We start from the raw sequence: 27,594 nt of genomic DNA, 5'->3' as shown, positions 1-27,594 counted from the left end.
TTGCTTGCTCTGACCTTAAGTGAGTTTCTGTTCTCAGTGTTCAAATCTTCAAGAAAGCAAGTTGAAAACATTTTGCTCCAAGTGGCTTCTGAGATTTAATTGAATAAAAATAGCATAAAGTTACCTTCTAAGGCAATAGACACGCTGTCATAGCTGCATACCGTCTTATAAGAGAACAGCAGTACTGTCCCCAATTTAGTTTGATGAAAAATCACATACATGGGATAAAACTATCAAGAGAGAAAAACTTAGGGAAAACAGTTCTATTTTATTGTTTCAAAACAGTAGTGCCTGGTGTGTGTGTCTCTTGAGCAGTCTTCAGATTCCATTCCTCCTCTATAGGAGAGGAAACTGTCCCTGGTCATCTGTCCTGGCATTGGGAGTCTTTGGGTCCGTTTTTCCCTTCCTTGCTCCTGTGCACTGAATCTAGCTCTACAGGAAATGATTATCAAACGATTCACAAGGGAAAGACCCTCCTTGACACTCATCAGCTATTAACAATTTAACCAGCAGCGGCCTTTTTGTAACTTCAGTGCAAGGTTAACAGTTGATAGACTAGAAATAGGACGACTGTGGGAAATTTGGACTCGGAGGTCAGACGGTTTGATAGTGTACATCTTTAATCTGTTTCTGCCTTAACTATGAACTGCGGCAGGGAAACTGCACAGGCTGAGGCTATGAACTCTAGACTCTTATGTTCTTAGAGAAGAAACACAGCTGCTCTTTGTAGAAAATTAAATCGTTGTCCATAAACAAAAACAGGAAAGTTCTCTTTTCTTCTGTTTTGTTCAGGCCTGTTTGGCTTATCTATGGAAACAGCTCATGCTTTTCAAAAGCTGGCCTGAGCAGTCATTCAATATTATGTTGCTAAGTAGTCCTTTCTAGGTTAAACGTGTTTATGCTGCATAAAGGCTGGCATTTTTTACTCAACTGGTTACATCCTAGGACTAACAGAGGGAATTCACTTCTTCTCATGCATGGAGAAAGGTGATGGTCACACAGCAAGATTAGGTTTGGAAGTTGGCTCCCAGGAGCCAGTTCCAGGGCTCTTCAGGCTTTGCCGTCCACCCAAATTACCTGGGGAGCCTGTTAAAATGACCGGCCCTATTCAGAAGGTCTGCAGTGGGGACTGGAATCCTACATTTCTAACAAGCTCCTTGATGATCGCAATTCCACCAGTCCATGGACCACATGTTGAATAGCACAGAATTAATTAGGATTTGCATTTTTCTGAGATTGTTTCTTATCAAAGGACTGGACTATGGTACTGAGATAGAGGCAGGAATAATGTGTATATACATATTATGGAAAGAAAGAGGAGGGCCTAGGAATGAAACAGAGCCAGGCTGGAGTTTTGGTTCTGCTGCTTAAAAGTCACATGACCTTGAGCAAGTCCCTGGATCTCAATTCTTTGCTTTGTAAAATGAGACAAATGATCCCTCTCTCACAAAGCATGGGCAAATAAAAACTGTAAATGTGTATGGAGAGAATGGCTTTAAATAGGAACTCCTGACCTACTGGTTCCTGATAGATCAGCAAAATGTATGCACTTCTCCTTTTCCAGGGTCCATCCATGGCTACACTTACCTGCCTCCCTTACGGCTAGGTAGAGCTGTGTGGTAGCTCTGGCCTATGCAATGAGAGTGGCAGTGATGTGTGCCATAGCTAGGTATGCCCATAAAGTCATCCCACATACATTCAGTCCTCTGTGCAATCTGCCCTTCTGGGTGTACCTCATCTCTAGGGGGAACCCAAAAGGCACATATTAAAAGGCACAGCTCTTATCATCCTGCATTCCTGAGTAACTGAAAACATGTGGCAGCCCCACCCACCCCCTCACCTGTCCAGTATTGTTAGATGAGCAAAAAATAAACTTGTACCATATTCGTGCCATTATGTATCTGTGGACCTCTTTGTTATAGCAGCTAGCCTACTTATGCAACACCTTTCCTATCCTTTTCATTTCCTCCTCCCTCTTTCCTACCTCCCTTGAAATAGCCCCACATGCATCCAGAATTACAGTGTATTGGGGAAAAGCACAAATTCTGAAATCAGAACTTTAGGTCCAAATTCATCTCCATCCTTCCATTGTTCAGGGCTGGACAACTTTGCCTATATAATTTTTCTAATCTCACTTTTCTCAACTGTGGAAGAAATAATCACTTAGCGCTTGGGAAGGTCATATGAGATAATGCATATAATGCATTAGCACCCATGAACAGGTAGCCATCTTTCTGCTTTTCTAGCAGCCTCATACGAATATGTTCCCATCTGATAATATGCTACCTCCTTCTTGCTTTCCCCTCCCTCCTCAGGTAGTGCTCTTTCATAAAGAATACCATAAATCACTGTTTGCGTGGTTGTTGACATCAGTGTTACCCAAATATATGGTAAAATTTTTAAAAGATTCCATTTCATTCAAAGAGCTCCAGATTGGAAATATTTTTCAAGCGTCTGAAGCATGGTTATATGTTCCTTACACTGGGAAGACCAAATATTACAAAGCTAAAAGGAGGAAGGAGGAAAAGGACAAAGTTAATTAGTGCAGATTAAAAATTTTTTACATAACAGGAATTTCACCATTGAAAACATGGATTGCACAGAAAAAGGAAGACACTCAGATAATGAGAGATATTTATATGATACATTTATTTGATCTCTTGAGCCATGAATAAAAACTATCAGTCAAGAGAAAAACCTTCAATAGAAACACAGCTTTGGTTGCCCAGGAATTCTAGAAACAAAGCATAGAAGAAAAGCACAAGGCATGGTTTTCATAGGACACGTGGTATTTTTTTCTTCAACACTATGGTATGATCAAGGATAGATTTTTTCATTACAAAAACACATTACCCAAAGTTGATGGAAATAACTTTGTTGTTCCCAACCATACATGTGAAGGCTCATATACAAACACAATTTAAAACAAGTGTTTATGTGTATAAAAATGGAACAAAGTCAGAATCTGATTATTCAGAGGTAAAAGACATATTCAATCTTAACACCTATGGAGGAGGGCAGCACCAATTACACAAGAGCAGACTAATATAATTCCTCTCATCCAGCTATTGCATTTCATTCTCTTTCTGATGGCAAATTAGAGGGATCAGCTCTGCTGTTCTTAAGAAACTACATGCATAGGAAGTTTACTGAAAAAGATACCACAAGTAGCATGAACTCAAGAGACTATAGCTTTCTAAAGGAATGCCAAATGGGCTGCAAGTCCGTAGAAAACTATGTACATCTGTCCCTCTAACATTTAATTTGCCCTTCCCTTTCTATAGGGAAATAAACTGTGAGAACAAGAAAATGCTGGCCTGGAGCAGGAACTGTGAAATTCACATTTTATTCTTTGAAATACTCTAATGTGACTCCTCCCACTAATTCCTTTCTCCTGTCCATCCAGTCAGTCGTGAAGGCCTATTGATTCTGCTCTTTGGCTCTCCCTCAAACCTGCTCCCTTCTCACACACTAGGACAATCTCCGGCCCTCCTTTTCTGGGATGCTGCAAGTCTCTTAATCTTTCTACTTGCAGTCTCTCCCCCTCACCTTGCCCTCTATTCCCTACACAAGAGCTCAAAGAACTTTCCTAAAAATTCCAGTTGTATCATGTCACGCAATTAAGCCCTTTGGTGGCTCACCACCATCTACAAGACAAAATTTCATTTAATAACCCATCTGAACAAAGACTTAAATAATCTGGCTCCCATATCACACTTCAATTATCCACTCCCCCTCCACACACACACACACACATACACAGACACCCACACACACTCAACTATATTGAACAATTCTGCTTATGATGTACCATCCAAACAGAATACTCTTACACCCTCCTTTTCCTCCTTCTTTACATGGCTAATTCCTATCCACCATCTGTGACTTAACACAGATGTCGCTGACTCCAGGAAGCCTTCTGTATCCCACAGCTTGAGGGGAGGCCTCATTTGAGATCCCTTCTTCTTCATCTGACCAGAAGACTCTAGTATATGCAAGTATGGGCTCTGGGTCAGCTTGCCTGGATCCAAACCCAGGCTTTCATAGCTGTGTGATTCTTAGCAAATTACTTAACTTCTTTGTGCCCCAGTTTCCTCACCTGTAAAATGGGAGAGAATCATGGTGCCTCCTTCAATAAGCCTGTTTTGAGGATCTAATGAGGTAAAATAGGAATGGCTTAAAAGAGAGTCTGACATCTAATTATAGCTCAATAAATGTTGGGCAAAAATAATAATAAAAGTGGTAGTAGAACCATTCTATGCTCCGTCTATAGGTCTTTCACCCTTGACTATAAGCTTTGCAAAAATAGGTATGTCATTATCCCTCCTGCATGATACTTGACCTATGTCAAAGATTCCATACATTATTCTTTAATAAATACACACTAACTGAGGATTCAAACCAATAAAAGATTTCAATCTTCCTAAAGAGATTTCAGCCTCTTCTGAATTACATGGGTAGATTTCCACAAAAAAATATACAGGAAGTGGAGGGACTTGGATTAAAGATGGCAGCATGAGAGGTAACACAGAGGCCTCCTTCTAAAACCACATAGAATATGAAAATATAATTAATACAACTACTCCTGAGAGAGCAACGGGAAAGAAGGCTGCACCAGACTGCACACACCTGGAGAAAAGAACACACCTCACAGAACAGGGTAATGTAACAAAGCCATGATCCAGCAGGACCAAAACTGTTCCCCCTCCCCAGCTCATGGGCAGGAGGAAGAGAAAAGGAGCGGGGAGGGAGTGGAGGCTTGAGACTACTGAACACCTAGCTCTGGAGATCTGCTCTGGGAGCACAAACATAAATTGCATGGTGCTCTGATGACAAGGAGAGTTGGCAAGCTAAGACAGGCAGAATACCTAGAGAGACTGAGATTCCACCACTTGCGGAACACAGGGATCCATATCCAGCTGCTCTGGGACAAAAGAAAGGCGGGCAGTCTGAGACTTCCTAACAGTGAGAGAGCTGCCAAAGGGGCAAGGATTGCATAGAGCTTACTCCTCAGGAAAAAGGACAGGTAGACAAAATTCTCCAGGTGTATTCCGCCCAGCAGGTTAGGAAGTTTCACGATCTTCAGGCGCTCCAGCCCCCTGGCTGGCTACGCAGCTCCAAGGCCCCCCATGGTGATATGCAGCCTGCTGCACCTTCCTCCCGGTGAGCCCCACCTGGCTTGCAAATTGGCAAACCCTGTCCTGGAGTCAGGATAGCCAGGGGGAAGCCCCACCTACAGCAGCTACAAAAGCAAAGCATAGAGGTTTACACCTGTGTGCTCAGTCCACTGGTTCTGGCAGTGGAGAAAGACCTAGAAGCCAGGAAGCACGAAACAGCTCTTTCCTCCCACCAGGCAAGAACACTGCTCTCTTGTGACACCCAACATTGCTCCAGGGGCTGAGCAGCTCCACAAAGTGGAGCTCCTGGGCACTAGAGGGTACCAATACAAATTATGAAACGTCGAAGGAACCTGGTTCAAAGCAAAATCATATATACACCAGACAAAGAGTCATATGAAACTGATCTCATGAATCTTCCAGAAAGAGCTGTTAAAACAAACAAAAATCATAAACATGCTCATGGAGAAAAATATTGAAGAACTCAGGAATGAATTCTGGTGAGAGATCCAATCATTATGCAACAGAGTATCACAAATGAAACATACAATGGAAGGTTTTAAAAGGAGATTAGATAGGGTGGATGAGATGATAAATGAAATAGAAATTAAAGAAGAGGAATACAAAGAAGCTGAGGCATAGAGCAAAAAGGATCTTGAAGAATGAAAGAATATTAAGAGAACTGTGTGACCAATTCAAACGGAACAATATTCGTATTATAGGGAGACCACAATAAGAAGAGAAAGAAAAAGGGATAAAAAGTATCTTTGAGGAGCTAATTGCTAAAAACTTCTCCAATCTGGGGAAGGAGATATTCTCACAGCCATGGAGGTGCACAGATATGCTAATACAAAGGACCCAAAGAAGACAACAAGACATATAATAATTAAAATGGCAAAGATCAAGGATAAAGATAGACTATTAAAAGCAGCTAAAGAGAGAAATAAAATCACATACAAAGGAAAGCCCACTTAGGCTATCATCAGACTTCTCAGCAGAAACCTTACAGGCCAGAAGGGAGTGGCATGATATATTTAATGCAATGAAGCAGAAGGGCCTCAATCCAAGAATACTTTCTATGGCAATACTATCTTTTAAATTTGAAGGAGGGATTAAACAATTTCCAGATAAGCAAAAGCTGACAAAATTTACCTCCCACAAACCATCTCAACAGTGTATTTTGGAGGGACTACTAGAGAAGGAAGTGTTCCTAAGGTTTAACAGCTGTCACCAGAGGTAATAAAACCACAGTAAAGAAAACAGAACAGTTAATTACTAAGCAAATGTAAAATTAAATCAACTACCCCCAAGGTCAGTAAAGGGATAGACAAAGAGTATGGGATATGATACCTAATATATAAAGAATGGAGGAGGAAGAAAAAGAAGGAGAAAAAAGAACCTTTAGATTGCATTTGTAATAGCATACTGAGATAAGTTAAACTCTTAGATAGTAAGGAAGTTAACCTTGAACCTTTGGCAACCATGAATCTAAAGCCTGCAGTGGCAATAAGTACATACCTATCATTAATCACCCTAAATGTAAATGCACTGAATGCACCAACCAAAAGACACAGAGTCACTGAATGGATAAAAAAACAAGACCTGTCTACACACAGCCTACAAGAGACTCACTTCAAACCCAAAGACATACACAGACTAAAAGTGAAGGGATGGAAAAGTACATTTCATGCAAACAATAGGGAGAAAAAAGCAGGAGTTGCAGTACTTGCATCAGACAAAGTAGAATTCAAAACAAAGAAAGTCACAAGACACAAAGGACATTACATAATGATAAAGGAGTCAACCCAACAAGAAGATATAACCATTATAAATATCTATGCACCCAACACATGAGTACCTACATACATGACACAAATACTAACAGGATTAAAGGAGGAAATAGAATGCACTGCATTCATTTTAGGAGACTTCAACACTCCACTCACTCCAAAGGACAGATAAACCAGACAGAAAATAAGTGAGAAAGAGACACTGAACAACACATTAGAAGAGATGGACCTAACAGATATCTAGATAACTCTACAAAAGCAGCAGAATAGACATTCTTCTCAAGTGCACATGGAACATTTTTAAGAATAGATCATATACTAGGCCACCAGAAGAGCCTCGGTAAATTCAAAAAGATTGAAATTCTACCAACCAGCTTCTCAGACCACAGTGGTATGAAACTAGAAATAAATTATGTAAAGAAAATGAAAAGTCCCACAAATACAAGGAGGCTTAATAACATGCTTCTAAATAATCCATGGATCAATGGAGAAAGCAGAGATCAAGCAATATATGGAGACAAATGACAACAATAATTCAATACTGCAAAATCTGTGGGACACAGCAAAGGCCATGCTAAGAGGAAAATATATTGCAATGGAGGCCTACCTCAGGAAAGAAGAACAATCCCATATGAACACTCTAAACTCAGTATTAACGAAACTAGAAAAAGAAGAACAAATGGGGCCCAAAGTCAGTAGAAGGAGGGACATAATAAGGATTAGAGCATAAATAAATAAAATCGAGAAGAATAAAACAATAGAACCGATGAAACCAAGAGCTGGTTTTTTGAGAAAATAAACAAAATAGATAAACCCCTAGCCAGACTTATCAAGAAAAAAAGAGTCTATACACATAAACAGAATCAGAAATGAGAAAGGAAAAATCACTACGGACACCACAGAAATACAAAGAATTATTAGAGAATACTATGAAAAATTATATGCCAACAAACTGGATAACCTAGAAGAAATGGACAACTTTCTAGAAAAATACAACCTTCCAAGGCTGACCAAGGAAGAAACAGAGAATCTGAACAAACCAATTACCAGCAATGAAATTGAATCGGTAATCAAAAACCTACCTAAGAACAAAACTCCTGGACAAGACGGCTTTACCGCTGAATTTTATCAAACGTTTAGTGAAGACCTAATACCCATCCTCCTTAAAGTTTTCCAAAAAGTAGAAGTGGGAATACTTCCAAACTCATTCTATGAGGACAGCTTCACTCTAATAAGAAAATCAGGCAAAGACACCACAAAAGATCAGAAAATTACAGACCAGTATCACTGATGAACAAAGATGCAAAAATACTCAATAAAATGTTAGCAAACTGAATTCAAAAATACATCAAAAAGATCATCCACCATGATGAAGTCATATTTTTTTCAGTGATGCAAGGATGGTACAATATTAGAAAAACCATCAACGTCATCCACCACATCAACAAAAAGAAGGACAAAACCCACATGATCATCTCTACAGATGCTGAAAAAGCATTCGACAAAACTCAACATTCATTCATGATAAAAACTCTCAACAAAATGCATATAGAGGGCAAGTACCTCAACATAATAAAGGCCATATATGACAAACACACAGCCAACATCATATGTAACAGCGAGAAGCTGAAAGCTTTTCAACTAAGATTGGAAACAAGACAAGGATGCCCACTCTCCCCGCTTTTATTCAACATAGTTCTGGAGGTCCTAGCCATGGCAATCAGACAACACAAAGAAATAAATGTATCCAGATTGGTAAGGAAGAAGTTAAACTGTCACTGTTTGCAGATGACATGATATTGTACATAAAAAACCATAAAGACTCCACTCCAAAACTACTAGATGTATTATCTGAATTCAGCAAAGTTGCAGGATACAAAATTAATACACAGAAATCTGTTGCATTCCTATACACTAATGATGAACTAGCAGAAAGAGAAATCAGGAAAACAATTCCATTCACAATTGCATCAAAATGAATAAAATACCTAGGAATAAACCTTACCAAGGAAGTGAAAGACCTGTACTCTGAAAACTACAAGACATCCATGAGAGAAAGTAAAGAAGATACCAAGAAATGAAATACATCCCATGCTCATGGATAGGAAGAATTAATATTGTTAAAATGGCCATCCTGCCTAAAGCAATCTACAGATTCAATGCAATTCCTATCAAAATACCAACAGCATTCTTCAATGAACTAGAGCAAATCATTTTAAAATTCATATGGAACCACAAAAGACCCCGAATAGCCAAAGCAATCCTGAGAAGGAAGAATAAACCTGGAGGGATTATGCTCCCCAACTTCAAGCTCTACTATATAGCCACAGTAATCAAGACAATTTGGTACTGGCACAAGAACAGAACAATAGACCAATGGAATAGACTAGAGAGCCAGATATAAACCCAGCCATATATGGTCAATCAAATACGATAAAGGAGCTATGGACATACAATGTGGAAACAACAGCCTCTTCAACAACTGGTGTTGGTAAAACTGGACAGCTACATGCAAGAGAATGAAACTGGAATATTGTTTAACCTCATACACAAAAGTAAACTTGTATTGGATCAAAGACCCATTCGGTATGGCAAAGGACACCATCAAGAGAACAAGAAGGCATCCTACAGTATGGGAGAATATATTTGTAAATGACATAATCCAACAAGGGGTTAACATCCACAATATATAAAGAACTCACAAGCCTCAACACCCAAAACTCAACTAACCTGATTAAAAAATGGGCAGAGTATATGAAGAGACAATTCTTCAAAGAAGAAATTCAGATGGTGAACAGACACATGGAAAGATGTTCCACATCATTAATCATCAGGGAAATGCAAATTAAAACCACAATGAGATATCACCTCACACCAGTTAGAATGGCCAGCATCAAAAAGACTAAGAACAAATGCGGGGGAGGATGCAGAGAAAGGGGAACCCTCCTACACTGCTGGTGGGAATGTCAGCTAATTCAACCATCATGGAAAACAATATGTAGGTTCCTCAAAAAACTAAAAATAGAAATACCATTTGACCCAGGAATCCCACTTCTAGAAATTTACCCAAAGAATACAAGTTCTCAGATTCAAAAAGACATATGCACTCCTATGTTTACCACAGCACTATTTATAGTAGCCAATATATGGAAGCAACCTGAGTGTCCATCAGTAGATGAATGGATAATGAAGATGTGGTACATATATGCAATGGAATACTATTCGGTCATAAGAAAGAAACAAATCCTACCATTTGCAACAACATGGATGGAGCTGGAGGATATTATGCTCAGTGAAATAAGCCAGATGGTGAAAGACAAGTGCCAAATGATTTCCCTCATTTGTGGAGTATAACAAAGAAGCAAAACTGAAGAAACAAAACAGCAGCAGACTCACAGACTCCAAGAAGGGACACTAGCAGTTACCAAAGGGGAGGGGTGTGGGAGGGAGGGAGAATGAGATTGAGGTGTATTATGCTTAGTACACATGGTGTGGGGGGTCACGGGGAAAACAGTGTAGCACAGAGAAGGCAAATAGCGAATCTGTGGCATCTTACTACACTGATGGACAGTGACTGCAATGGGGTATGGATGGGGACCTGATAATATGGGTGAATGCAGTAACCACATTATTTTTAATGAAACATTCATAAGAATGTATATCAATAATACCTTAATTTAAAATATATATATATATATAGGAAGTGCCTGCTGTATATTAGACACTGTGCCAGGAACCGAGAGAGACAAAATGAAATGAGAAAAATAACTCTTATAACCAGAAGCTCACATAGTAAGTCACTGCTACCAGTGAATAACCTGTGAAGACCTTTTCATTAGACTGAAGAGCAAGCTGACCTTGCCTGATATCAAGCACATCATCTTTTTAAGTGCATGCTCACCATGAAATATGTCACACCTCCTCACCCTTAGAAGCAGAACACTCTCCAAAACAGTTCAATTAACAGCCCCCAGGGCAGAGCTCCTGTAGCTTATTTGCTTTGCACAGAAGAACCTAGCAAGTATATGACATACCACAAAGGAATGGAGTTAGAAAGTGCTAAAACAATGTTGTACAGGCTCACACTGAATGCAGGAGTGAGTTGGGGCTGGGGGCATGGTGGGTGGTGATAATCTAAGGTAGAGATGCTGCAGCCCTTTGTAAGCACCTTATGGTGATAAACAGGTAAGCAAGTAAAGCTTCAGTAATGCTTCATTTCAGATCTCTGATTGCCAGTCAGCATCCTCATTAGCTGAGCACTTTATGTCTCCTAAAGAACCAGCAATGTTTTAGGTAGAAGGCCCTACTCCAATTTAGTTTCATCAATCTATTTTCAAATGATAAAGCAGAATCCCACTGCAACAAAGTTCTATTAAGAAGGTTTTTATACAGCAGGTTAAAACATGTCCCTCTAAAATCCAGTAAGCACACAGTCAAAAAGCCCCAACTCTTATAGGTAGCCTGGATGTGAAATGTGACTTCTGACTCCAGCCACAAGTGCTGTAAGGAATTCCACTCATTTGCATTTGGGCAACCTTCCTGGAAGATGCTCAACAGTCCTAATTAGTCATCTCACTGGTCCACAAACATTTTATGTAGGACGCATTATTTACTTATACCATGCCATTATTCAGAAATTATTTATGGGAGTAAGTAATTTGGATAAGCAGGTATCATCTCAGTTATAGATACACAAAATTACACGTACACAGAAAAGTGCCGACAGAGTCAATGTCTCCTGAATGACGTTAAGCTTAAATAAATGCAAAGGAGAAGCTGAAACCTAGGGGCTGAATGTATGGACTTTGTCACCAGGCAGCCCTGGCTTTAAGTTCTTGGTGAGCTATGTGAACTCAGAAAGCACCTAACTTCTTTTTCTCAGCTTTTTTACCTGTTACCTGTTGACAGTAATACTACCTACCCGATAAGGTTGTGAGACAACTAATGGAACAAGCAGGACGCCTGGGGGATTATAAGCATATGCCTACTTCCTGCTTTCTCTGCCCTTGGCTGTTCAGCTGAACCTAAGGAAGTGTGGTGCTGCTAAGGTTCTGCTTTTCAAATAAGTTTTAAAATGGGCAAGTGAGAAACTGATAATGAGTGATCACAGAATCCCTCAGAAAAGGGGCATAAATCCTCACACAAGATGAGTCCGAAGCTAGGTCATTACATTCTGCCCACTAAGACCCTAAGGAACCTGAAACTGGATGATGTAACCTTTTCTCTTTTTCTTGGCTGTTGGCTAGTAATGAAAGTACTGAAGTGAAATACACTAGTGGTGAAATGCTGAAATCTGTCTAGTAGAAAAGCTCTCTGTAATAGAGGCTAAAATGATCCCTGCTTTTCAGATTAAAATTTAGGTGCCCTTTACTGACATTTCAGTTCTAATCTGGCACCAATCAACAAATAATTCATTTTAAAAGTACTTTATCTTTTGAAAAACTCATTGAGGTGGTATGAATGGGCTCTTGCTACATTCTAGGTACTTGGTGTTAGAATGGAAAAAGTTTCATTGCTTGAGATTTGTCTAATCTGTTCCTATTCAGGAATCATAATCAATTATGTAACCCAAATAATTGTCAATAAAGAATACTTAGTTTGAAGTCACCCAGGAAAGGGAATACCTTCTTCATTTCTTTATCATGATTAAGAGGCAAAGTAGGGTTCATAACATCCATGCTATTTATAAAATGTATGTGGAGATTTGAAATAAAGGAAATACATGATAGTCTCAAAGTGAAAGTTATTAACAGTATATTCATACAATGGAATACTACTTAGCAATAAAACAAAATGGATTATCTAAATAAGTAATAAAACAGATGAAACTCAAATGCACTGTGCTAATGTCAGATTCCACACACACTGAATGATTTTATTCCATACCATTCTGGAAAAGGCAAAGATATTATGATGGAGACATATCAGTGGTTGCCAGGGGTTAAGGATGGAGAAAGGGCTTGATGAACATGCAGAAGAGGAGAATTTTTGGGAGAGAGAGAACTGTTCTATCTCCTAATGATGTCAGTGGTAACATGATGCAGTGCATCTATACATTATAACTTATACCAAAAATATGAATTTTATTGTCCATAAATTTAAACATAAATTTTATTTTTTATTTTTACTGCTTTTGTTTTGGGTTCTTTAAATTTTTATTTAAGTACAGTTGACATGATATATTAATTTCAGGTGTACAACATGGTGATTGAACATTTACATATGTCATAAAATGCTCTTCATGGTAAGTATAGTTACCTGCTGTCAGTACACAAAGTTATCACAATGTTAATGATTATATTCGCTATGCTTTACTTTTTATCCCCATGACTTAATTATTTTATAACTGGAAATTTGTTTCTCTTGATCCTCTTCATCTGTTTCACTCAACCTCCACCCCCTTCCCCTATCACAACCATCAGTTTATTCTCTGTATTTACAAATCTGTTTCTGAGTGTTTTGTTTTGTTTTTTGTTCTGTTTTTTAGATTCCACATATAAAATGAAATCATATGGTATTTGTTTTTCTCTGCCTGACTTATTTCACTGAGCATAATAGACTCTAGGCCCATCCGTGTTGTCGCAAATGGCAAGATTTTGTTCACTTTCATGGCTGAATAATATTCCTTTGTGAATATTTACCACTTTATTTTTCCATTCATCCACTGATGGACACTTAAATTGTTTCCATATCTTGATTATTATAAATTTTTACTTTCTTCAGGTAAATACTTTCTTCAGTGGAAATACTGAATCATATGGTATTTTTTGTTTTAATTTTTTTAGGAACTTCCATATGGAGATAAGCAATCTACATACATTGTAAAAAAGAAAACCTACAACTCACTGTTTATGGAAGCATAATCATAACATTATTTAAAATTTTAATAGATGGGTGGTATCTGTCAAACAAAAAGGGACCTCAGTTATAAAACTCCATTTTATTCCAGTTTTGTTCTGTTTTATTGAGGTATAATTAACCGATGAGAATTGTACATATTTAAGGCATATAACATACACTGTGGAATGATTACCACACTCAAGCTAATTAACTTCTATCTATCACTTCACACAGTTAACAATTTTTTCTGCATGTAGTGAGAACACTTAAAATATACTCTCAAGTATACAATACAGAATTGTTAGCCATAGTTGCCATGCTGTACATTAAATCTCCAAAACTTCACCCTACATAACTGAAACTTCATACACTTTGACCAACTTCTCCCACCCCTAGCCCCTGACATCCACCATTCTACAATCTGCTTTTATGAGTTTGCTATGTCATCACCAGTGGCAGAATTTCCTTATTTTTTAAAGGGCAAATAATATTCTGTTGTGTGTGTCTGTGTGTATACACTCACATACATATACATACATCACATTTTCTTTACCCATTCATCCACCAAGGGACCCTGAGGTTGTTTCCATCACATGGCTATTGTGAATAATGCTTCAGTGAACACAGGAGTGCAGATACCTCTTTGAGACATTGATTTCATTTCTTGTGGATGTATACTCAGAAGTGGGATTGCTGAATCACATGGTAGTTCTATTTTTTAAGTTTTTGAGGAACAAGGAATCTTTAAAAACTGTAGTACCTACTGTGGATTGTCTCTGTATACCTCCACTCCACCCTTCCTTGGTTGGGGAGCTCAGCAAACCACTAAATTTCCAAGACTCCTTTGCAGGTGGATTCCAATTAGAAGCACTTAAATGTCTGAAGGCCAGTAGCTACTTTCCTGATGCTTGGGCTCCTGGCAAACAAGGTTTGAAAGATAAAGGTTTAGAAAGAGTGGAGGCAGAAATATCAATACTGGCACACCCGTGACCTCGTAAGTCCAGTAGTGGCCAAGCCATTCCTCATTCTATAGCATTTCAGGCCATGTTGTAAGCACCTAATTCCCTGTGTTGTCTTTTCTGCTTGAAACACCTAGAGTAGTTTCTTCTTCCTGACATTATCTCTGTTGGTATAAAAGCCAGTTGGTCCCTAAAGACAGGAGTATTTGGAAATTCCAGAAAGGTTCCATTTAAATTCAGCAATCCATGGCCAAAGTGAAAGTACCTTCTGTTTTCTCAAATTTTCAGTGTCACCCAGTCCTTGCTTACTGTGTTGGAATGATGACTTATGTTTAGTTTAAGAAATTATCTCTTATAGGTGACAGTTCCATGCTGATATCCCACAGTATCACACCAAGCAGAGCAAAGACTCTGCTTCCTGGTATCGCAAATGAGGCCTCAGAATTGAGTTTGTTAACCCTGATTGGCCAAATGCAGGTATTCTGTCCAGTCCTGAACCAAGAGCATTCCATCCCTAACTATAGGGAGCCACAGCCCAGGTCACTGTCATCACTAACAAATGAAGACAGAACACAAAACCCTTTACCTACTGTCAACTGTTAGCATGTGCTTCATAAGTTCTCCCTTGTCTGCTGCTTGTGGATTTTAAGTGTATCTTTTCTTCTCTGTTAACAATTAAACACATTAGTCAAGCCTGAAATAAATGCTGCAGACTTGTTTAAAGAAAAACTTTCCATGAGGCCTGGCAAACATAGCCTGAAGTATTAGGAATAAGCCTCATTTTTGGGTGCCTATGGACTGAGCTACCTGCATTTATTACACCTCCAGGGAAGATACTGGAGTACATTCAGGAGCTTACTCATCGTGCTCAAATGTTAAAATAAGCACAGCATTCTGGACGAGGTATGTGATGATGAGATTCAAGGGAGGAATGCATCAGTGAGCATAGGGTCATGGACGCATGGCTGAAATGCCTTGCACACAAGGTACAGTCCATTTTTATTAAAAGAATGAGTAAGATGGGCAGGTATTTTGGGCTTTTTAGGAATAAAAGAGGTTGGCTTGAGTGAACTAGATGTTTTTTTGCCCCTACAGCAGCAGTTCCTCATAGTAATGGATTTTGGTTGTCTTTGCCTTTAACTTCATCCCCCTTTTCTTGATAAGAACACCCGGATGTTGATCTTGACATCCTCCCCACTCCTCTTTTCAGTTCCCGAGATTCCAGGGATACTGACACCAGAAGAAAAGCTGTGACCTGACCCTACAGCTAGGGATGGAATGCTCTTGGGTCAGGACTGGACAGAACACCTGTGTCTGATCAACAGGGGCTTTGGGATTCCTGGAAAGTAGAGACTTTCCTCCACTAGGTTTGATACTATGGAATATCAGCCTAGAGCTGTCAATGATTGACATATGAAGCCAGAAAACTACCCAAACATGGAAGTCATGTCAGAGAGATGGGAGGAAACCAAGTAGACCAGGCTGATGGAGTCCCTGGAACCCTTTCAGCTGTGTGAACCAAAAAGTCACTTTTTTAAAATTTAGAAGTCCTAAAGACAACATATTTGTTAATTTTGTTTGTTGCTTTATTTATTTTTGTCATCAAAAGAGCCTTTATGGAAACAGCAGACTTCAGCTCAATAAGTACATTTTTGTGCAGATTTTCATGTGTCTGGAACTGAAGTTTTTTAGTTTTCATGAAATTATCCCATGAGTTGTAGTCTACCAAAAGGTCAAGAACCTCTTTTCAAGAGAGAAGCAGTACTTCAAAAACTGACTTAAAATTACCCTTTTATAGCACATTTTTATTTTCACAAATTAAAAAAAAAAAAACTAACCAATTCCTGCTTCTAAGTAGAAAAACCAGATGTGGAGTAATCACAGAAGGAAGTAATTAACCATGGAAGGTCAGGGTTTCAAGACCGGTAGCTCTAAGAATTATCTTTCAGAGGCCCCACCCCAATCATATCCAACATACTGAATAGTCCCCACAGCAAATATAGTTCACATATAAACATGGGCATGATTTACATTACAAGCTGATCTATAGTCACAGTCGATAAAATAGTGGGTACAATGTCTTATTTTGAAGATACTTAATGAAACACTTTGCCATTTTAATGTAGCTTATATCTCATGTTTCAGAGCCAGGAAAATTGTTTCAGAACTCACCTATTTTTTGAGAAGACAGAAAATGTCCTGGAATCAAGGATCTGTGACTAGTGTACAGGAGGGATAAAATGATTGAAAGGATTTTTTTAAAAGAGACTGCATCACAATATGCACACAGTATGCTGTGCTCCACTTCCTTCTATTTTATACCTAAATGTGTCTTGTTCTGATAGTGAAATCTCAAGTAGCCCATGCCTAGCTTAAGGTGATCAATCACTATAGGGCTGGTTCTTCTTCATTGTTAATGTAGGAAGTTGTACTGTAGGAGTCAATTAATTGTAACATTCTGATACAGTACATCTCAGGTGAGGCCAAAGATCCTGAAATTCTCACAAAATCTCAGGTGACAGTAATGTTGCTGTCAGAATACCACCATACTTTGCGTACCAAGGCTCTAGATTTCAGTCTTTTTTGTAGCTTCCCCTTCAGTTTGAATGAGCTTGCCAACATATATATCATCGTGTTTTTAAACAGCATTAAAAGCTCATACTTATAGAGGTGACTTCCCTTCATTGTAGGTAAAAAGAAAGAACACTTCTCAACTTCCTTTTTCCAAGGATTATTTTTAGAACAGTGACCACACTCCCAAAGATTCAGCTTCAGTAAGTCTCAAGAATTTGCATGTCTAACCAGTGCCCAAGTAAGGAAGATGCTGCCAGTCCAGGAACCATGCCTGATGACCCCCTGTTTTAGGCTTCTACTCAGAGTCCTGCTGGAAATTTCTGTAAGAATTAATGCCCAAAGCAAATGTTTAGAATCATCAAGTATTGGGGCTTCAGGAGACCTGAGATTAATCTTTTCCAAGGTCCTCTTTTGAGAGGTGGAGAGGTTGGGTACCACAGAGGTTGGGTATCTTACCTAGGGCCACCCAACTAGAGAAGCCAAATGAGGACCAGAACTCCACTCTTTTATTGCTACCCCAGGAAGCTTGCCCCTATGACTCATTACTGGTTTTCTTTAAGTCTTTTTCAAATACACCTGAGTCAGTTACCTAGGGATTCCCTAAGGACCCACCACTGAACACATTTTAGTCCTACCAGTCATTTTCTTTTTAGAAATAATCTCCAAGAATGTGGCCCAATGTTTCAAAATGTGGCCCAAGAGCATCCTCTGTTACAATCACAATGGGGCTTGGGCTTACTTAAAGATTCAGAGTCTTAGTGTTGTCCTAAAAGTACTGAATTTGAGTTTCTTGGGCTGGTACCCGGGAATCAGCATTTTGGTAAGCATTAGTACAAAGGCCCACCCTGTGGGACTGCTAGACAAACAGAATAAGATGATGGTTCTCAACCTTGCCTACACGTTGGAGTCACTGGGAGGAAAAAGGGGTTTTACAATCCCCATGTCAAGGCTGCATGCAAACAGTTACACAGGAATCTCTGGGTATGCACCGCAGTCATCAGCAGTTGTCAAAGCTTCCCCATGATTCAAATGTGCAACCAAGGATGAGAAATGGTGCTTCAAAGATTTCCAAATACTTCCATATTTCTCTCTATAATAGGATGAGAATAATTCTCCAGACAAAATGATACTTCATTCTAACAAATACAGAAGCTTAGTCCCCCAGAATGGCTTGAACAAGTCCAATCTGATCCGGTGAAGACAAATGTTTCTGTTCCAACACAATGAGCAGTGATAAAAGTTTTGAATTCATGTCCAGAAGGGTCCCATTGAGGTGGGGCCTCCTGCTTGTCCAGAGAATTAGAAAGTCTTGTTTTTTCATCGAGTCACTTCTGGCAGTTACAAAGTACAGATTTTTATATGAAAATAATTTTTATGGGTTTTCCGGTCAAGTTACTACATAATAAATGCTTCTCTGCAAATGAGTGGATTGATTTAATAGTAATGGCAGGTTATAGTGACCCACATTATTTCCCAGGGCTCTTTAAGGAACAAACAAGATAAACTACAGGAAGACAGAAATCCTGCGAAGAGTGTCTGAAATGTATCTTTTTCAGAATTCAAAGTCCAAAACACTGATGGCTTGAATTTGCAAATTGCTGCCTAGGATGTTCCACCTAGTGAATTTCTTGAAGGTGTCTGTACTCTAAACAAGCAATCTAGTAATTTCTCCATAATCAAAAGTTGGTTCAGCTCACAATGAATTTAAGCTTTACAAAAAGATGCCTTTCTAAACACCTCTAAAACTTGCAGAGCTGGACATAAAAACAGAGCTAGGATAATGCTTTAATATATAACTGACATTTATTAACCTCAGATAATGACTAATTAAAAGCGAGCTTGTTGATACTTCCTTTTGGGCAATGATTTTAACATTTTTATTGTTTTTCTCTTTCCTTCTCTTATCCCAATCACCCCTCGGTGCCACAACGGGAGAGAATGTGCTGTAGTTCCTGCATCGGACACAGGCATCTCTCTCTATCCTTGTCCTGGACCCTGCATTTCCAGCACAAGCATCTTCAAAAGAGCAGGAAAGGCTCTCAACGGAGGCTCACCTGAAACAATTGACTTGCCAGAGGAAAACTGCAAGGTACCTGTGGAAGAAGACATCTCAACAGCCCCCATCTGTGTCTGATCCCTAACTCACCCCACCATCTAGTCAGCACTTCTCAGTATTAATGTAATATCATTATTCAGGGGATCCCCTGAACTGTCAGACTTGGATTAAGGAGCTCTGGAGTGGGGCCTGAGATTATGCATTTCTCAGCTCCCAGGTGATGCTGGTGTTATAGATCCATGGACCACACTTTCAGTAACAGGAACTAGGTATTATTCTTGGTGCAAAGAAAACAGTGATGGTGAAAGACTATGTCCCCTGCCCCATACCTGCCAGGGTATCCAGTGGTAGTGGTCAATTCTGTAGAGCCCATTTCTTTGAGAACTGTTATCAGATCCCATCCCCAGAGTATTAGTGGTGCCCGTAATCGTGCTTGGGACCTTGCTTGTGGTTAGAACTGATTGGACCAAGGATGGACATATGCTCAGTGTTGAACCAATCAGCTTCTGCCTCTCTTGAGAGTTTAGGATTGTATGTCAGAGATACCAATCATGAGTTGCTTGAACTAGGGGATGTAAACATCTGGGGCAGTCGTTTTATTTTTATGTGAAAAGAGAAATAGGGACAGAGAAAAAGAGCACTGGAGAAGAAGAAATTAGAGAGGAGCTGAAAATCAGTTGCTGCCTGGATTCTTGAAAACTTTCTGGTTCATATTTTCAGGTCCATCCCTCTAACCTTGAGATTCCTGGAAACAGCCCTGTATCCTTTCAATAAATTTCCCTTGTTCTTATTTAAACTGGCTTGAGAGGAAACCTACAAATTCCAATACAAGGAAATGTAGTTTCACTTTTCATCAGAGAATGCATTGACATGTCAGTCCAGAAGTTCTGGAAAACATCCAGGCTCTGTCCCAGAGGTCAGGATCTTAGAGGAATAAATAGTACACGTCCATATCCAACGGGGTGGGCAGCTTCCTGGGTCTACCTGTAAGCAATCCTGTAACTTTCTGCAAGTCATTTTCAAGGAGCCTTTGGTTCCTTATGGAATGTCAGATAGTGTCAATTCTTAAAACTCCTCTAAAAATTCAGGCTGTTTACTTCCATTTACTTCCTTCCTTCCCATTTCCTTCAACCTTATCATCCTTACATGAAAAGGAGAAAGAAACCCAGGCTAGCCTTTCATCACACCTCCCGATGCACATGACTCCCATCCCACCCTGCAGGGATAGGTGGCTGGCCTACAGAAGGCATCCAGCAGGTGGGAGCTATGATATTTATTAATTACTCTCTCTATTCTCTCACTCTGACTACCTGTTTATCTTCCCATCTTGCCTCATCACACTCCTTATTACAATCCTTGCAAATGTCTCTGATCTTCCTTTTAAAAAAAAGTCTACTGACTCTCCTCAGATGGTAACAGCTCCTGGATTCTAACGCTATGAAGAACATTCCTTCCCCTACATTCACCTGACCGTAGAAGACATAATTCCACACCCTTGCACCCCTTTTGTGACCACCACCATATTCCATCTTTCATGACATGTATTAAACTTGGCACAGGTGGAATTCCCCTAGCTAATGCTAATTGATACCAAATGAGTCTTTAGTTAAGAGTAAACAACCCAGCAAAGATGAACCTGCAACCTTCTGACTTCTTGAGACAAGGACAGACTCCAGCTTCATTTCTGTCTGAAGATGCGAGGTTATAGCTCCATGCCACTTTGCATTAATAAAATTTCTTCTTTTTCCCCTATTGGTGGGTACAGACGTGCACAACCAGTCTGTTTTCATTAAGAGTGTCGTTGGACATGCCTTCTACATCCACAGGGAAGTCTTCCCTTCACCTAATATTAACAACTTAGAAAACCGCTATTGATAATGACAAGGTAAACAGCTCATTGCTTTTTTTACTTATGGTATCAATTATCCACTCAAATTCAAGTGGGGGAACAAGTATGTTCAACCATAGTCACAATAATAATGCAATATATTCATGCCCAATTTAAACTCTTAGAATATTTTTAATTGATTTCTCCAAAATGATCTACTTCAAAGTCATTAAACCTATTCTTATGATGGATATTCAATGTCATGAGAATGAAAAAGTATTCACAACATAATGTTCTCTGGGAAGAGTTTAAAAATATATTTTACTCATATGTCTGGAAATACTAGTAATAAAATAAAATATTAAGTGCTTATGTCCAGATAATAGGATTACAGTAAATATTTCATTTCTTTTTTGTAATTTTCTGAGTTAAAAAGATCCTTTTGATGCACATGAATATTTACATAATATTTATATATGAAAAATAAAATATATGAAACATATACACACATGATCTACACTCAACAAGTTAAGATGATTCATGCATCTCCTTTGTTCTGATTATCCTACTGGAAGCACAGCTTATTACATTAATGTGATTTGCTCACGTGCTTCTTAAATTACGTGTTGGAAATGCAGCACATGGAGGAAGATGGCTGAGTCCTTTCAAAGTGCCTGAGATGGAAAGGATGAGGTAAAGAATTAATTTTAGGGTGATTTGAAAGTGATAATACTTTGCCTCTTGGACTAACATATCTGGTGTAGGGGAGAAGAAAAATGATGGCTTTAATCTTTTTGTGTAGCTTACTCTTTTTTCATTTCTAAATATAGTGTTTTCTACCTTCTAAGGCAATGTGTTTTGTTTCAAGAAAGCCCTCTCTGTTAGAATATTTTTATTTCTTCAAGTATTTTGATTTGGAAAATACAGAAAATGATCAAAACTAAGCACATGAAATCATAATTCCATGATCATCTTTCTTTAAAAATTCCCTCCTTCTGCCCTTCCAGACTCTTGAGAGATAAGCAATGTTGCCAATTATTGGATATGCACCTGATCATGTACATACTTACCTATATCATGTATATGTGTATGGCAGCATACACATGTATATGTATGTGTACATGCATAATTATGAAATTTATAAACATACATGATTTCTTAAAGAACTTAAAAAAATGACATCAAACTTTACATAATTCTTTGTAATCTGCAGAATGCATAGAATACATTTCTCAAAGGGAGCCATGTAACCAAATGGCATACACATTTTAAAATTTAATACTGACAAATTGCCCAAACAAAAGAAAAAACTGTATAAGATATCCTCAACTGGAAAGCTTTCTTTTAAAAAGTGTGATTATTTTTATTGTTATGAAAGTATTAAAATTAAAATTAAAATTCATAGAGTGCAGGAGCCTGGGTGGGAGGGAGAAATGCCCTCCAAATAAATGGTGGGTGTTTTTGTCTTCTTCTTTAATTGGGTGGTGATTAAGAATGTTTGTTAGCTCATTATCCCCATGCTTTTCGTGTATTTTGTAAATATCCTTTTGAAACTGCTGAATAAAAATAACTTTCTAACAGATATAAAAGTATAAAACACAAGGCCTTCCTTTCCCATTGTGCCACTCGATTCCCTCAGTGGTATAAATAAATCAATCATTTCTTATTTCAATCTACAGGGATTGTTCAATAGAACTTAAGTGTGAGCCACATATGGAATTTAACATTTTCTAGTAGTCATATTAAAAACAGCAAAGAGAAAATGATAAAATTAATTTTAACAATAAGTGTTCTTAACCAAATCTATCTGAAATATTATCAATTCAACAGGCAATCAATATAATTATTGAGGTATTTTACATTCTTTTGGTTTTTTCATACTAAGTCTTTGGAATCTGATGTATATTATTACACTTACAGCGCATCTCAATTTGGGCAAGCCACATTTCAACAGCGCAGTAACCCCACATGGCAGTAACTACTGAATTGGATAGTGTACTTCTAGATAACATGCTCAAAGCCTTATTTCTCGATTTGTCTACTGAAAAGTTATGTGATTCCATAGTATTCTTTTTCTTCTTTTTTTCCATTTCTCCATCACTGCTGGTATTATTTCAGTATTTTGCTTTTCAATTGGCCTTTTAGAGCCTTGTATTTAGACCTCTCTCTCTCTTTTTCAATCTGATTCTCTCTTTATTTTAGGAGGGGTAAACTGGCCTCTGTTACTTCATCATGCCTGGGCCTGTGTTACTTCATCATGCCTGAAAGTGGAAAACCAATCATTTATTTTTAAGTGATTTTAAGCCATTCTTAATGTACCAAATTGAAACAGTCTTACCTCCCATCTCTGTAAAATGAAGGATTAGGTTCTCTCTGTTTCCTCTCCTCTCTCTTACCCTCCCTGTCCCCCAAACTTTCTCCAGCAAACTGTTACTTTTACATTGTCAAGTGTTATCACCCATGCTATGTTCTGTACTGTACCTTTTCTTACACACTGACTATGTAAATTGGAAAATAACATTTACAATATGAAAATCACATTACAATTACTGTCTGCAGAAACAGTGTGTATGAAAGCAGAGAGAATACTGTCACTAAACTTGTGCTGCTCAAAAAACAACACATAATAAAGAATACTGAGAAGAAAAGGGCCTTACTTAAATATTGTAACTTAATCTGTTCATTAAAAATTCAGTTTTATCATACTTTCTGATACAGAGATTTCATTTGCTTTTAGGATCATAGGGTTCCCTAAAAACCCTATCTGGTTTGACAGCCTTTTGAAAAAAGATTTGCCAAAGATGTACTGTCTTGGGATGTTTTTAAAATTGCATTCCTTGGTTTAGTTTATCTGCCTGTCCTTGGAACTCACGCTTGTCTCCTTTTGTTTTGCTGGATTAATTATTTTAGGAATGATCCGGGGGTGATAGAATGCTTTAGTTCTTACTCGTCTTAAACTGCTTTTATTTTCCCTTTATAAAGAATTTGACATTTGACTGGGAGCACAATTCCAAGTTCAAAATAATTTTCCCCGAAACCATGAAGGCATTATTTTCTCTTGTCTTCCTGAAATCATCTCTGTGGGCAACTCCCTAACCCACTCTCATTTCTAAAATCTTTCAGCACTGTTTCCTTTTCCTTGGTGCTCTGAAATATCATGAAAACATGTTTAGTTATTCATCTTTCATTAGCCAACATTCCTCATCCCCTAGTCTATATTCAGAGGACCCTTATGGTCTGAAGAGTTAGACAATTAAAAATATCTGTGTGTGTGTGTGTGTGTGTGTGTGTGTGTGTATCTTTATTTCCCCCACGTCTTCAATTTTCTCTTTCTAGACCCTCTAGTAGAAGATGTAGGACTTACTGCTGAATTGATTCTGTAACATCTCAACTTTTACTCAAATTTTCCAACTCTCTGTTCTTTTGTTCTGTTCTCAAAGTTTTCTTCATCTTTTCTTTAAGCCACTATCCTATTTTTTTTATTTTGGTATCATTAATATACAATTACATGAGCACCATTGTAGTTACTAGATTTCCCCCATTATAAAGTTCCCGCCACATACCCCATTACAGTCACTGTCCATCACATAGTAAGATGCTGTAGAGTCAGTACTTGTATTCTCTGTGCTCTATTGCCTTCCCCATACCCCCATCCCCACATTATGTGTGCTAATCGTAAAGCCCCTTATTCCACTTATACCTCTCTTCCCACCCTTCCTCCCCAGTCCCTTTCCCTTTGGTAACTGTTAGTCTATTCTTGGGTTCTGTGAGTCTGCTGCTGTATTGTTCTTTCATTTTTGTTTTGTTCTTCATTGTGTTTAAATTTTTGGGTGGAACCAAACACTCCAAAGCTGAGTGAAATCATTTGGTACTTGTCTTTCTCTGCCTGGCTTATTTCACTGAGCATAATACCCTCTACCTCCACCCATGTTGATGCAAATGGTAGGATTTATTTTCTTCTTATGGCTGAGTAATACTCCATTGTGTATATGTACCACATCTTCTTTATCCATTCATCTACTGATGGACCCTTAGGTTGCTTCCATTTCTTGGCTATTGTAAATACTGCTGCAATAAACATAGGGATGCATATATGTCATTTTGAAATTGGGCTCCTGTATTCTTAGGGTAAATAGCTAGGAGTGGAATTCCTGGGTCAAATGGTATTTCTATTTTTAGTTTTTTGAGGAACCTCCAAACAGCTTTCCACAATGGTTGAACTAATTTACATTCCCACCAGCAGTGTAGAAGGGTTCCCCTTTCTCCACAACATTGCCAACATTTGTTGTTGTTTGTCTTTTGGATGTTGGCCATCCTGACTGGTGTGAGGTGATATCTCATTGTGGTTTTAATTTGCATTTCTCTGATGATTAGCAATGTGGAGCATCTTTTCATGTGCCTGTTGGCTATCTGAATTTCTTCTTTGGAGAAGTCTCTGTTCAGATCCTCGGCCCATTTTTGATTGGATTATTTGTGTTTTGTTTGTTGATTGTGTGAGCTCTTTATATATTTTGTATGTCAACCCCTTATCAGATATGTCATATATGAATATATTCTCCCATACTGTAGGATGCCTTTTTGTTCTACTGATGGTGTCCTTTGCTGTACAGAAGCTTCTTAGTTTGATATAGTCCCACTTGTTCATTTTTGCTTTTGTTTCCCTTGTCTGGGGACATATGTTCATGAAGAAGTTGCTCATGTTTATGTTCAAGAGAGTTTTGCTTTATGTTTCTTCTAAGAGTTTTATGGTTTCATGACTTACATTCAGGTCTCTGATCCATTTCAAATTTACTTTTGTGTATGTAGTTAGTCAGTAATCCATTTTCCTTCTCTTACATGTAGCTGTCCAGTTTTGCCAACACCAGCTGTTGAAGAAGCTGTCATTTCCTCATTCTATATCCATGGCTCCGTTACCATATATTGATTGACCATATATGCTTGGGTTAATATCTGAACTCTCCATTCTGTTCCACTGGTCTATGGGTCTGTTCTTGTGCTAGTACCAAACTGTCTTGATTACCGTGGCTTTGTAGTAGAGCTTGAGGTTGGGAAGCAAGATCTTTCCTGCTGTATTCTTCCTTCTAAGAATTGCTTTGGCTATTCAGGGTCTTTTGTGGTTCCATATGAATTTTAAACTGTTTGTTCCAGTTTGTTGAAGAGTCAGTATTTTCACAGGGATTGCATTGAATCTGTAGATTGCTTTAGGCAGGATTGCCATTTTGACAATATTAATTCTTCCACCCAAGAGCACGGGATGAATATCCATATTAGTGTCTTCTTTAATTTATCTTAAGATTCTTTGTAGTTTTCAGTGTATAGGTCTTTCACTTCCTTGGTTAGGTTTATTCCCAGGTATTTTATTCCTTTTGATGCAATTGTGAATGGAATTGTTTTCCTGATTTCTCTTTCTGCTAGTTCATTGTTAGTGCATAGGAATGCAGCAGATTTGTGTATTAATTTTGAATCTTGCAAGTTTGTTGAATTCAGATATTAGTTCTAGTAGTTTGGGATTGGATTGTTTAGGGTTTTTTATGTACAATATCATGTCATCCGCAAACAGTGACAGTTTGACTTCTTCCTTACCAGTCTGGATGCCTTTTATTTCTTTGTGTTGTCTGATTGCCATGTCTAGGATCTCCAGTAGTATGCTGAATAGAAGTGGGGAAAGTGGGCATCCTTGTCCTGTTCCTGATCTTAGAGGAAAAGCTTACAGCTTCTCGCCATTAAGTATGATATTGGCTGTGGGTTTGTCATATATGGCCTTTATTATGTTGACGTACTTGCCCTCTATTCGCATTTTGTTGAGAGTTTTTATCACGAAATGATGTTGAATTTTGTTGAATGCTTTTTCATTATCTATGAAGATGATCATATGGTTTTTGTCCTTCTTTTTGTTGATGTGGTGGATGATGTTGATGGATTTTCAAATGTTGTACCGTCCTTACATCCCTGGGATGAATCCCATTTGATCATGGTGTATGATCCTCTTGATGTATTTTTGAATTTAGTTTGCTAATATTTTGTTGAGTATTTTAGCATCTATGTTCAACAGGGATATTGGTCTGTAGTTTTGTTTTTTTGTGGTGTCTGTCTGGTTTTGTTGTTAGAGTGATGCTGGCTTCATAGAATGAGTTTGGAAATATTTCATCCTCTTCTATTTTTTGGAAAACTTTAAGGAGAATGGGTACTATGTCTTCTCTAAATGTCTGATAAAATTCAGCAGTGAATTCCTCTGGTCCAAGGGTTTTGTTCTTGGGTAGCTTTTTGATTACTAATTCAATTTCATTGCTGGTAATTGGTCTGTTTAGATTTTCTGTTTCTTCTTGGGTCAGTCTTGGAAGGTTGTATTTTTCTAGAACACTTTCCATTTCTTCTAGGTTATCCAATTTGTTAACATATAGTTTTTCATAGTATTCCCTAATCATTCTTT

General features: G+C 38.3%; 1 protein-coding gene across 14 annotated transcripts in view; it reads right to left on the bottom strand.

Annotated features, from left to right (window-relative positions):
• The window catches only part of PLCB4 (phospholipase C beta 4), a 399,190-nt gene that overhangs the window by 185,739 nt on the left and 185,857 nt on the right, over positions 1 to 27,594 (bottom strand). For 3 of the 14 annotated variants that reach the window (XM_073236932.1, XM_073236927.1, XM_073236928.1), the window contains exon 1: positions 15 to 35. The exons of the other annotated variants lie outside the window; for them this stretch is intronic. The gene's annotated coding sequence lies outside the window, so the exon portion shown is untranslated. Of the gene's footprint in view, positions 1 to 14; positions 36 to 27,594 lie in introns of those variants that run through there. 14 annotated transcript variants of the gene reach the window in all.

This window comes from Manis javanica, chromosome 5, assembly GCF_040802235.1.
Source record: "Manis javanica isolate MJ-LG chromosome 5, MJ_LKY, whole genome shotgun sequence".
NCBI classification, from domain to species: domain Eukaryota; kingdom Metazoa; phylum Chordata; class Mammalia; order Pholidota; family Manidae; genus Manis; species Manis javanica.
The sequence above is the reverse complement of the archived record's forward strand: the minus strand, read 5'-3'. Positions and strand labels throughout refer to the sequence as shown.